The sequence below is a fragment of the Mus pahari genome, chromosome 11 (assembly GCF_900095145.1).
Source record: "Mus pahari chromosome 11, PAHARI_EIJ_v1.1, whole genome shotgun sequence".
Taxonomy (NCBI): domain Eukaryota; kingdom Metazoa; phylum Chordata; class Mammalia; order Rodentia; family Muridae; genus Mus; species Mus pahari.
This window is the reverse complement of record NC_034600.1, coordinates 17,796,845-17,806,342: the sequence shown is the minus strand read 5'-3', so window position 1 is coordinate 17,806,342 and position 9,498 is coordinate 17,796,845.

Here is a 9,498-nt window from a genome sequence, read left to right as displayed (position 1 = left end):
GGGGGAGGGGTATGGGAAACTTTCGGGATAGCATTTGAAATGTAAATAAAGAAAATAATAATAATAATAAAAAAATAAAATAAAATAAAATTTGCTTTGATCATGTTGTCTCTTTATAACAATAGAACAGTGACTAAGATACCATGAAAGACACATTCTAAGGGCAAAAAGTTGGGGTAAAAGATAAAGTGCATTCCAATCACATGAAACAAACAAACATTCACACCTACTTTAATATCTGACAAAATAACCTTAAAATCAAAACTAGTCAGTCCTGAAACATACATACATGGGTTGGGCATGTTATATTAAGGAATATATATCTAATAGATGGTGTAGCTGAGTATGGAAATATATAAATGTGTCTTTTGTTTTATTATACAGAAATAGAAAATCCAGTGCCCAAATCCAAATCCCTGTGGAGTTATAAGAACTTCTCTTATTTTCTGTTCTGTTGTTACTGCATAATAACACAGGATGGGCATTTTAAAAAGAAGTTTTAAAGAATAAATTTATTTATTACAGTTTTTGATGATAGATCTCTGGTAAAGGACTATTGCTGTGTTTTTACATCTAATAGTATAAAGAATAATAGCTAAGAAAATTGGAATGGAAGCAACAATATGAATTTGCAGTAACATCACTCTTCACTACTTGATGAAAGTAAATCATTTCTGAAGGCATAATCCTTATAGTATTAAAATATTATTAGATCCATAGCTCAATATTTCTCAATTAGGGATTAAGTTTATGTTTTTAAAAAATCAAAACGTAACAACTGTTCTTTAACTTCCAGCAGACACTAAGTCTAGATTTGTCCTATCTCATTTAACACATTACTCAAAATGAAACATAATATCTATTAGGATAATATAATTGTGAAAATAATTGTGTAAAGACTGCTATTATATTATTCAAATGCTGATTTCTGTGGTGGCAGAGCATTAAGTTTAGACTGGACTTTAGTATTGTTACTCATATGGCTACATCATACTTTGTAAACACACTTCTCAATTCCTGACTGGTTCAATAAAATTCTGATAGTTTATAATAAAGGATGAAAGAATAAGTGGGACTTCAGGCAAAGATAGGAACTCTGGGAGAGAGTCAGGCATGGAGAATTTTACCAGCAAAGAGAAAGATGACAGTGACTTCAGGGAAAATAACTAATGAAACTCGTGAGAGTACTTAGAATAAATAAGTTAATTAAATCATACTAGCTATTGGGGACAAGCCTAGCTATAAGGCTTGGGCATTCGTGAATAAATATAAGGCTCACTATATTTATTCCAGAGCTGTTGATCACAAAGAAAGTCCTGATATAAATATCCAAGACAAGTGGTATATTCAAAAAATTATATTCCTGGGACTAGAGTACATCCAGATGTATGATCTATAGTCACTGGTTTATAGCCATTTGCTGAAGGAGTCTTCCTGTCTTTTCATAAGCATAATGGAATGGTTATCTCTATCTACTCTAGCCCTGTGGTCACCCACAACACTAGGCTACTTCAAAATCTGAGATCATATTTTACACTGAGGAAATAGCACTGCAAATATATGGTACCTACTATCATGGTGGGATTATTGTCCAGTACTTTTGCAAGTCCATGGCTGATACTTGCTTAAATACAAAACAAAACAATAAACAAAATAAAAATAAAAAAATCAATAAAACAAAAACAAAAACAAAAACAAAAAATTAGGTTTTTGTTTTTCTGACCAAGGAATGGATGCTCTAAATGCTTCATTTTCAGCAAATCTGGGTAATATATGTTTTAGGATAGCCCTAATACCAAGTTTCACTAATCTGGCAATAATTTGTATATCAAATTTCCAGGTTTGTTGCCTTTTTTTCTTGTAAGGATGGATCTCGCTCCATCCTAGATTACTTAAGTTTGGGATAATGTTTGTGAAAACTGTCTCATGGCTACATAAAGTTATGATAGGCTAATTTGTGCCTGAATCTATAGAATGACCTTCATGGTTTCACAGATTATAAACTGGATAACATCTAAGTCTCACAGCTTCATGGGCTAACAGAGGATCATGAGAATGTTGGTATGCACCCAAGGATGATGATGTCCATTGTCACATTTCAAAGGGAAAAAGATGTGTGAACAAATATGGCAGTACTTAGGGTAACATGTGAACATGGAGTAGGCATGGAACCAAGGATGGCAATATGCATGCTGACATCTGAATGTGACATGACTATGAGGTCAAGATGATAAGCTCAGTCTGTACTACCAGATGAGAGATCTCTGGCAGATGCTGGGAATGTATGAGTGAAGAGATTCTCAGGCTTTCTAATGCCTCAACCCATTAATAAAGGTCTTCATGTTGTAGTGTTGCAAACCATAAAATAATTTTTGTTCCCATTTCTTAACTGTAATTCTGCTACTATTATAAATCATAATGTAAACATTTATTAAGTAGAGTTTTGACTCAGGATTCCTGGCCATGAGGCTATAAACCTCTGATCTACAGACTCTGTTGTGTTCACTGGCCTGTGTTCTACCATTCCTTATTCCAGTCAGTTTAGAATAACATTTTATATTTTCTGTTGAGATCCAATACAAATCTAAAACTCTGTCTTCTAGAAGTTAGAATTCTCTGTTCTGAAGAAAAATTGAGGACGCAGTCTCTTGGTTATATGGTTAGGACAGTTAAAGTGTCTTCAGTGCATGCATATTGACCATCTTGTAGACTGGACAGCTCTGCTGGGCAAGTGCTTCATTGAGACAGGCTTGCTGCTAGGATTCAAGCCCAAGGAACAGACTTCATTTCTTCTTTTTCCCTTGAGTAAGAGGCATCTGTCTCCATAAAGCTGTGTGTAGAATAGAAGATAAATTAAACGTTCTTGGAAATTCTGGGTTTATTTTTTTTTCAGTGAGCATTTTTAAAAATTTAAACCAGCCTCTGCTCCCTTATCTTATTTTCCTTTCTCTTTATCAACACTTTTGTTTAACAAGTGTTTCCTTGTCCAAAACTTACTACTGTCTAAATATACTTAGTCATGTCCATTGTCTGGAAGAGCACCTTAACATCTGTGGTCTGTTTTATACCTCAAACTAAAGAAATTCACTTTAATTTATCACCTGCAACATGATACCATCTAAGCAGCTATGATAGCTTTCTCTACAATTTATTGGCCCAATGTCTAATTAATCACTGTATTTTCAATATGATATGCTCAATATCTTGACCATAGAACATTTAGTTAAAATTTTTAAGTAAGAAAATTATGTTAATATAACACTTCTAGAATAGATGTAGAAATTTTCAATATTTTGGATGACATAAAAATGTATCATTAAAATATGAACAATGGATATGTAGAGATAGTTAATTTAGAAAGTGCTTGGGGCAAAAGCCTGAACTGAGATCAACTAACAGCATTTTCTAAAGGACAAACAAACAAAAACAAAAAATAAAAACCTGAAAATCCGTACTTTTTCTTATGGTCCCAGAAAATAGGGAAAATTCTGGTTGAAGCAAAATCTTGGAGATTACTAGCAATCAAGATAATCTAATCAGTGATTTCAAGGTTCAGTAGAAGACCATGTCTAAGAAAATAAAAAGGACAGTCTGGCCTGCATGCGCCATCATCAGCTTGTCTGCTCCTCTGAAGGCTCTACAGTCTGAAGGAAGGCTGCATACAGGGCAACAGGTAACCATCCAAAACAAGCTGGGAGCCCCAAGGAGCCCAGCAGACTAAAGAGAAAATTCACTATAAAGGAATCTGGAAAGGAAGAGATGCACTTAATGAAATGTTCAAAGTCCTTAGTGATCAAGAAAATGCAAATCCAAACAACACAATGATTCCACCTTCAGTCAATCAGAATGGCTTAGATCAAAAACTCAGGTGATAACACATGTTGGCAATGATGTAGAGAAAGAGGAACACTCCTCCATTGCTGGTAGTATTGCAAACTGGTACAATCATTCTGGAAATCAGTCTGGAGTTTCCTCAGGAATTTAGAAATAGTTCTACCTGAAGACACAGCTGTACCACTCTTAGGCATATACCCAAAAGATGTTCCATCATGCCGTAGGGTCACATGCTCCACTATGTTCATAGTGGCGCCTTATTTGTGATAGCCAGAAGCTAGGAACAAACCAGATGTACCATAACAGAAGAAAGGGTATATATGATGTGGTTATTTACACAATGGAATACTATTCAGATATTAAGAACAAGGATATCATGAGTTTTGCAGGCAAATGGATCCAACTGGAAAATATCATGCTGAGTGACATAACTCAGAACCAAAAGGACATGCATGGTATATACTCACTCATAAGTGGATATACTCACTCATAAGTGGATATTAGCCAAAAAAGGTTCAGAATACCCAGGAAACAATTCTCAGAACTCAAGAAAGTTAACAAGCCAAAGGGCCCAAATAAGGATGTTTTAATCCTACTTAGTAGGGAGGCAAAAATAATCACATGAGGGAGGGGCAGAGGGAGCATGGGACATGTGTGAAGGAGGGGTAGAGATGGAGAAAAGGGAAACATGATCAGATATTTGTCGCCGGGGGGTGGAGGGAGGAGGGCAGTAGTAAAACTCTGAGGGCCAGAAGAATGAATGAAAATATGCAACCCCAGAAGGTGAAATGGGGGACCCTCTAGAACATACCAGAGAACTGGGAGGTGAGAGACTCTCAGGACTCAAAGGACGCCCTTAGAGGAAATTCCCAACACTAGGGAGAGGGAACTTGTAGCATCCACCTCTAGAAAGATAGGACATCAAGAGGAGGGATGGGGTTTCCACCCTATAGTCAAATACTCTGATCCAGTATTGTTCCTGTTTAAAAGAACTGCAGGGACAAAAATGGAGAAAAACTGAGGAAAGGAGGTCCAGCGACTAACCCAAATAGTGATCCATTTCAAGGGGAGGTTCCAAGGCCTGACACTATTATTGATGCTCTGGTTTGTTTGCATACAACAGCCTATCATGCTGTCCTTTAAGAGGCCCAACAAGATCTGACTGAGACTAATGCAGATACTTACACCCAACCAATGCACAGAAGCTGGGGATCCCTTTGTTTGCATTATGGAAAGTCTGGAAGAAGTGGAGGAGGAGGGCAACACCATAGTGGAGGACGAGGGTGACCACCAGTCTGAACTAACCTGGACTTCCAAGATCTCTCAGATATTGAGCCACTAATAAGGCAGCATACACTAACTGGACCGAGGCCCTGGGCACATATACAACACAGGACAACCTGGTCTGGCCTAAGTGAGAGAAGATGCACTTAACCCTGGAGAGACTTGAGGTCCCAGGGAGTTGGGAGGCCTGATGGGGTTAGTGAGTTGGGGACATCTCTTAGAGAAGGGGGAGGAGGAATGGGATGAAGAACTGTCAATGGGCAAACTGGGCATGGGTAACAACTGGACTGTAGAAATGTTTAGAGAGAGAGAGAGAGAGAGAGAGAGAGAGAGAGAGAGAGAGAGAGAGAAATTCCCAAGCATTGTATCAGTAAGAACTTGTGCATCAGTTTTCAGCCCCATGAGTCTCATTAGCCTGGAGTAGGTTGGCACGGATTCACCAAGAGCTAAGCATTTATTAGATGCTAAACACAAAGAAATTCACGCTTCTGTTGCTATGGCTAGGGAGAAATTGTAAATACTTATATATTGACCAGACACCACAAATATATCACTTTCAAAGAGATGAGGAGTCCCAGTTCATCCTGGGCAGGCCCATAGCAGTGCAAGTGGCCATGGCCATAAACAAGAAGATTCCAGAAGTATGAACTCCCAGCTAAAATCTATAGTTAATTAGCATAGACTGACATGCTTTTTGACTGGGGAAGCCATCTAGTCTGGCTGTGATTTTGTATACAAGGTTGGGTGGAAATGAACTGGAACAATTCAGCATTTAATTGTGAGATTCTTAATTATGGACTAGGTACTACATCCAAGTGCATAGCAGTGCTGGATGAAAGGATCTTGTTGCTCTGCCGTTGCTCTGTACTCCACTGATCTGGGGAGATCTCCTTGAAGAACAGACTTCAAGAGCTGCTGTGAATCTTTGAATGAAAATGACTCTCATTGGTTCATAGTGAGCAGCCCTATTCAGAGGTTAGGCCTTGTTGGAATATATGTGGCCTTGTTGCAGTAAGTGTGCCCTTGTTAGAAGAAGTGTGTCACTAGGGATAAGCTTTTGCTGTTTCAGAAACTCTAGGTAAGATCAATGGCACACTGTTCCCGCTGCCTGATGGTCCAGATGTAAAGCTCTCAGTTATCTCATCAGTACCATGTCTCTCTGTGTGCTCCCATGCTTCCTGGTGTGTTGACAAGGGATTAAACCTCTGAACTATATAAAAAAATGAAGTAAATAAAATAAAAAAAAAAATAATGTAACAAAAAAGGAGAGTAACTGAGCATGACATGATGTCAATTACCGGTTTTAATATGCATATGCACATTTTCATGCAAATGTACACTCGTGTATATGCACAACTCACACATACATCACACATAAACACACACACACACACACACACACACGTAATATCTAAATAATGCTCTTTTGAGGAAAATTTAAGGGATTTAGACTTTTAAACTAAGGCTTCTATTGAATGAATTGTTAGTATATCTCTAACACAATAGTTTGGAAAATAGTTTTAACTTATGTCATTTAGTGAGTATATTTAAAATTTGATTTCTTCAAGGAATAGAATCCTCATTTAGAACAATACAGACTATACTGCAATTCTTATAACAAACCTCCTTATAAGAAAGAAAATTTTCCTCATATAGGGAAGCACATGCTATTTCTAGTAATTGGACTTCAAAGCAAACATGATAATATTAAAAGCAAGATGGAGTACAACTAAACTACAAATCAGATTTCTATTTCAAAAGTTAATGAGAAACCATACATATAAATCACATAAGTATATTCAAGAAAAACTAATCAGTTTAATGGGCTAGATGGGCCATTGGATTTCAATTAAGGAAATAAGCAAAATGTCCAAAGAGAACTTTCACACTCACTTTAAGAAGTTCTGAGTTTCATTTTAGCTGGGACATGTTGCTCTTAATTTGACTTCATGAGAAAACTTCCTATGCAAAGGACTGAATTTCAGAGGTTAGTTTTGGCTTCTATATCTAAGCTGATGCATTGCTTGTTGCTTTCCACTGATTCAAGAGTAGGAAGAAAAGATTATACTCATTTATCTTCCTAATGATATCTGCCTTGCAGACCCTATCCTGAATCTCTAAGTTGATTTCTTTTCAAATAGCAAACAATTCAATATGGAAGTGACCTTTCTAATGGGATATTCCTATGGCAAGATAATTTGTGAGATATTAATCTCTGATATCTCACTATATCTTTATGATTTCTAGCATTTCTCTGCTTTGTTTATCTTGTGAAAGATTTGCAGTGCATCTCAAGACTTTTATTCTTAAGTAAGATTTACTGATGCCAATAGATTTTTTTGAACTGAAGAAAAGCCAGCAAGAATAAGAAAGAACAATAATGTATGAGAAGAAATTATTTAATCATATTAATAAACATTAGTATAGATGATAACCACACCATAATTCATGCCCTAAGCAATAGAGAAAAAAGAAATATATGTAAACAGATTTTTTGCCTCTGATGTAAAAGGAGTAGTGTGGACTTTTAAGAAAAACTTAAAAGTTTCTCAATGAAGATAACAGATGTAAATTTAAATTCTCAGAGATATAGAATTCTAATTGGCTATAGTTATATATTGATATATAAAATGTATATATGTGCAAAGGCCAGACATGAACTGAATAATGTGTGTGAATGGAATAACAAAATATCTCATCAATTTCTCCAGGAGTTCATTCACTCTAGGACCCTGATGTCATACACTCACGTCATACACTCATTGAAAGTATAAAGGTCATTCCTCTTTTTACTAAGTTAATCTCTCTCTCTCTCTCTCTCTCTCTCTCTCTCTCTCTCTCTCTCTCTCTCTCTCTCTCTGTGTGTGTGTGTGTGTGTGTGTGTGNTGTGTGTGTGTGTGTGTGTGTGTGTGAGAGAGAGAGAGAGAGAGAGAGAGAGAGAGAGAGAGAGAGAGAGATTGTGTTTGTGTTTGTACAGTTGAACCTGTATTCCTAAACAGATATCAATTTATTCATCCTTCAATTTCTGACCATCTAACTTACATTATTACTCTTCTAATTTTTAAGACATATTAATAGAACCATCCAGCAAACATCCCTAAAACTAGAACTAGATATTCAGAGAAGTAAATAAGAGACTTTGGAATATTGTGTAAAGTCACAGTTATCAACCCAAGAAAGGTATGCTGTAGAATATTCTGCTTGTTACTATACTGCTAATAAATCTTGAAACTAGAAACATGGTAAAGATGATAAGAAATGCCAATATATAGCAGTCTGATATGGCTGTAACCTGGGAAGTTTTACCAGCACCTGACAGATATTCACAGCTCACATCAATTTGAACCCAGGCACCCTGATGGTAGAGCTAGAGGAAGGACTGAAGTTGCTGAAGGGTATTGCAACCCCATAAGAAAAACAATATCAACTAACCGGATCACACAGAACTCCCAAAGACTAAACCACCAACCAAAGAGTATACAACCAAAGAGGGAGGCAGGACTCCAGATATATATGTAGCAGATAATGGCCTTTTCTGAAATCAATGGGAGGGGAGGGGCTTGATGCCTAACATAGGGAGATTCTAGAGGAGTGAAGAAGTAGTGGGTGAGTGGGAGAAGGGGCACTCTGATAGAGGCAAAGGGGAGCAGGGAGATAGGATGGGATGGAATGGTTTGTGAAGGGGTGACTGGGAAGGGTACTGCCATTTGAAATGTAAACAGATAAGATGATTAACAAAAAAGAATAATAAAAGGCCGGGTGGTGGTGGAACATGCCTTTAATCCCAGCATTTGGGAGGCAGAGGCAGGTGGATTTCAGAGTTCGAGGCCAACCTGGTCTACAGAGTGAGATCTAGGACAGCCAAGACTACACAGAGAAACCTTGTCTCAAAAAACAAACAAACAAATAAAAACAAAACAAACAAAAAAGAATAATAAAACACTTTGCATTTTGGTTATTGTCAAAAAAAATTTTTTACCACTCCATCAAATCCATCATAAGCTTTTCAAATAACATAAACAAGGGGATTGAAAATTCTCTTGGAGTTTTGATTTATTTCTGAATAAGCAAATAAAACAATTAACTGTAAATTCAAACAAAAAGAAGAAATATCAATATAACAAACATGAAGCATACAAATGATAGCTCGGGTAAGTGAGTTGATTGTACAAGAACAGAAACTGTATTGGTTATTGTAAGAAAATAATTGCCAGGATATACTTAGAATACCCAAGATACGTTTTGCAAAACACAAGAATACCAAAAAGTATGACCATAGTGTGGATACTTCATTCCTCCTTAGAATAAGGAACAAAATACCCATGGGATACAGGTACAGAGACAAAATTTAGAGCTAAGATGAAAGGATGGACTATCCAG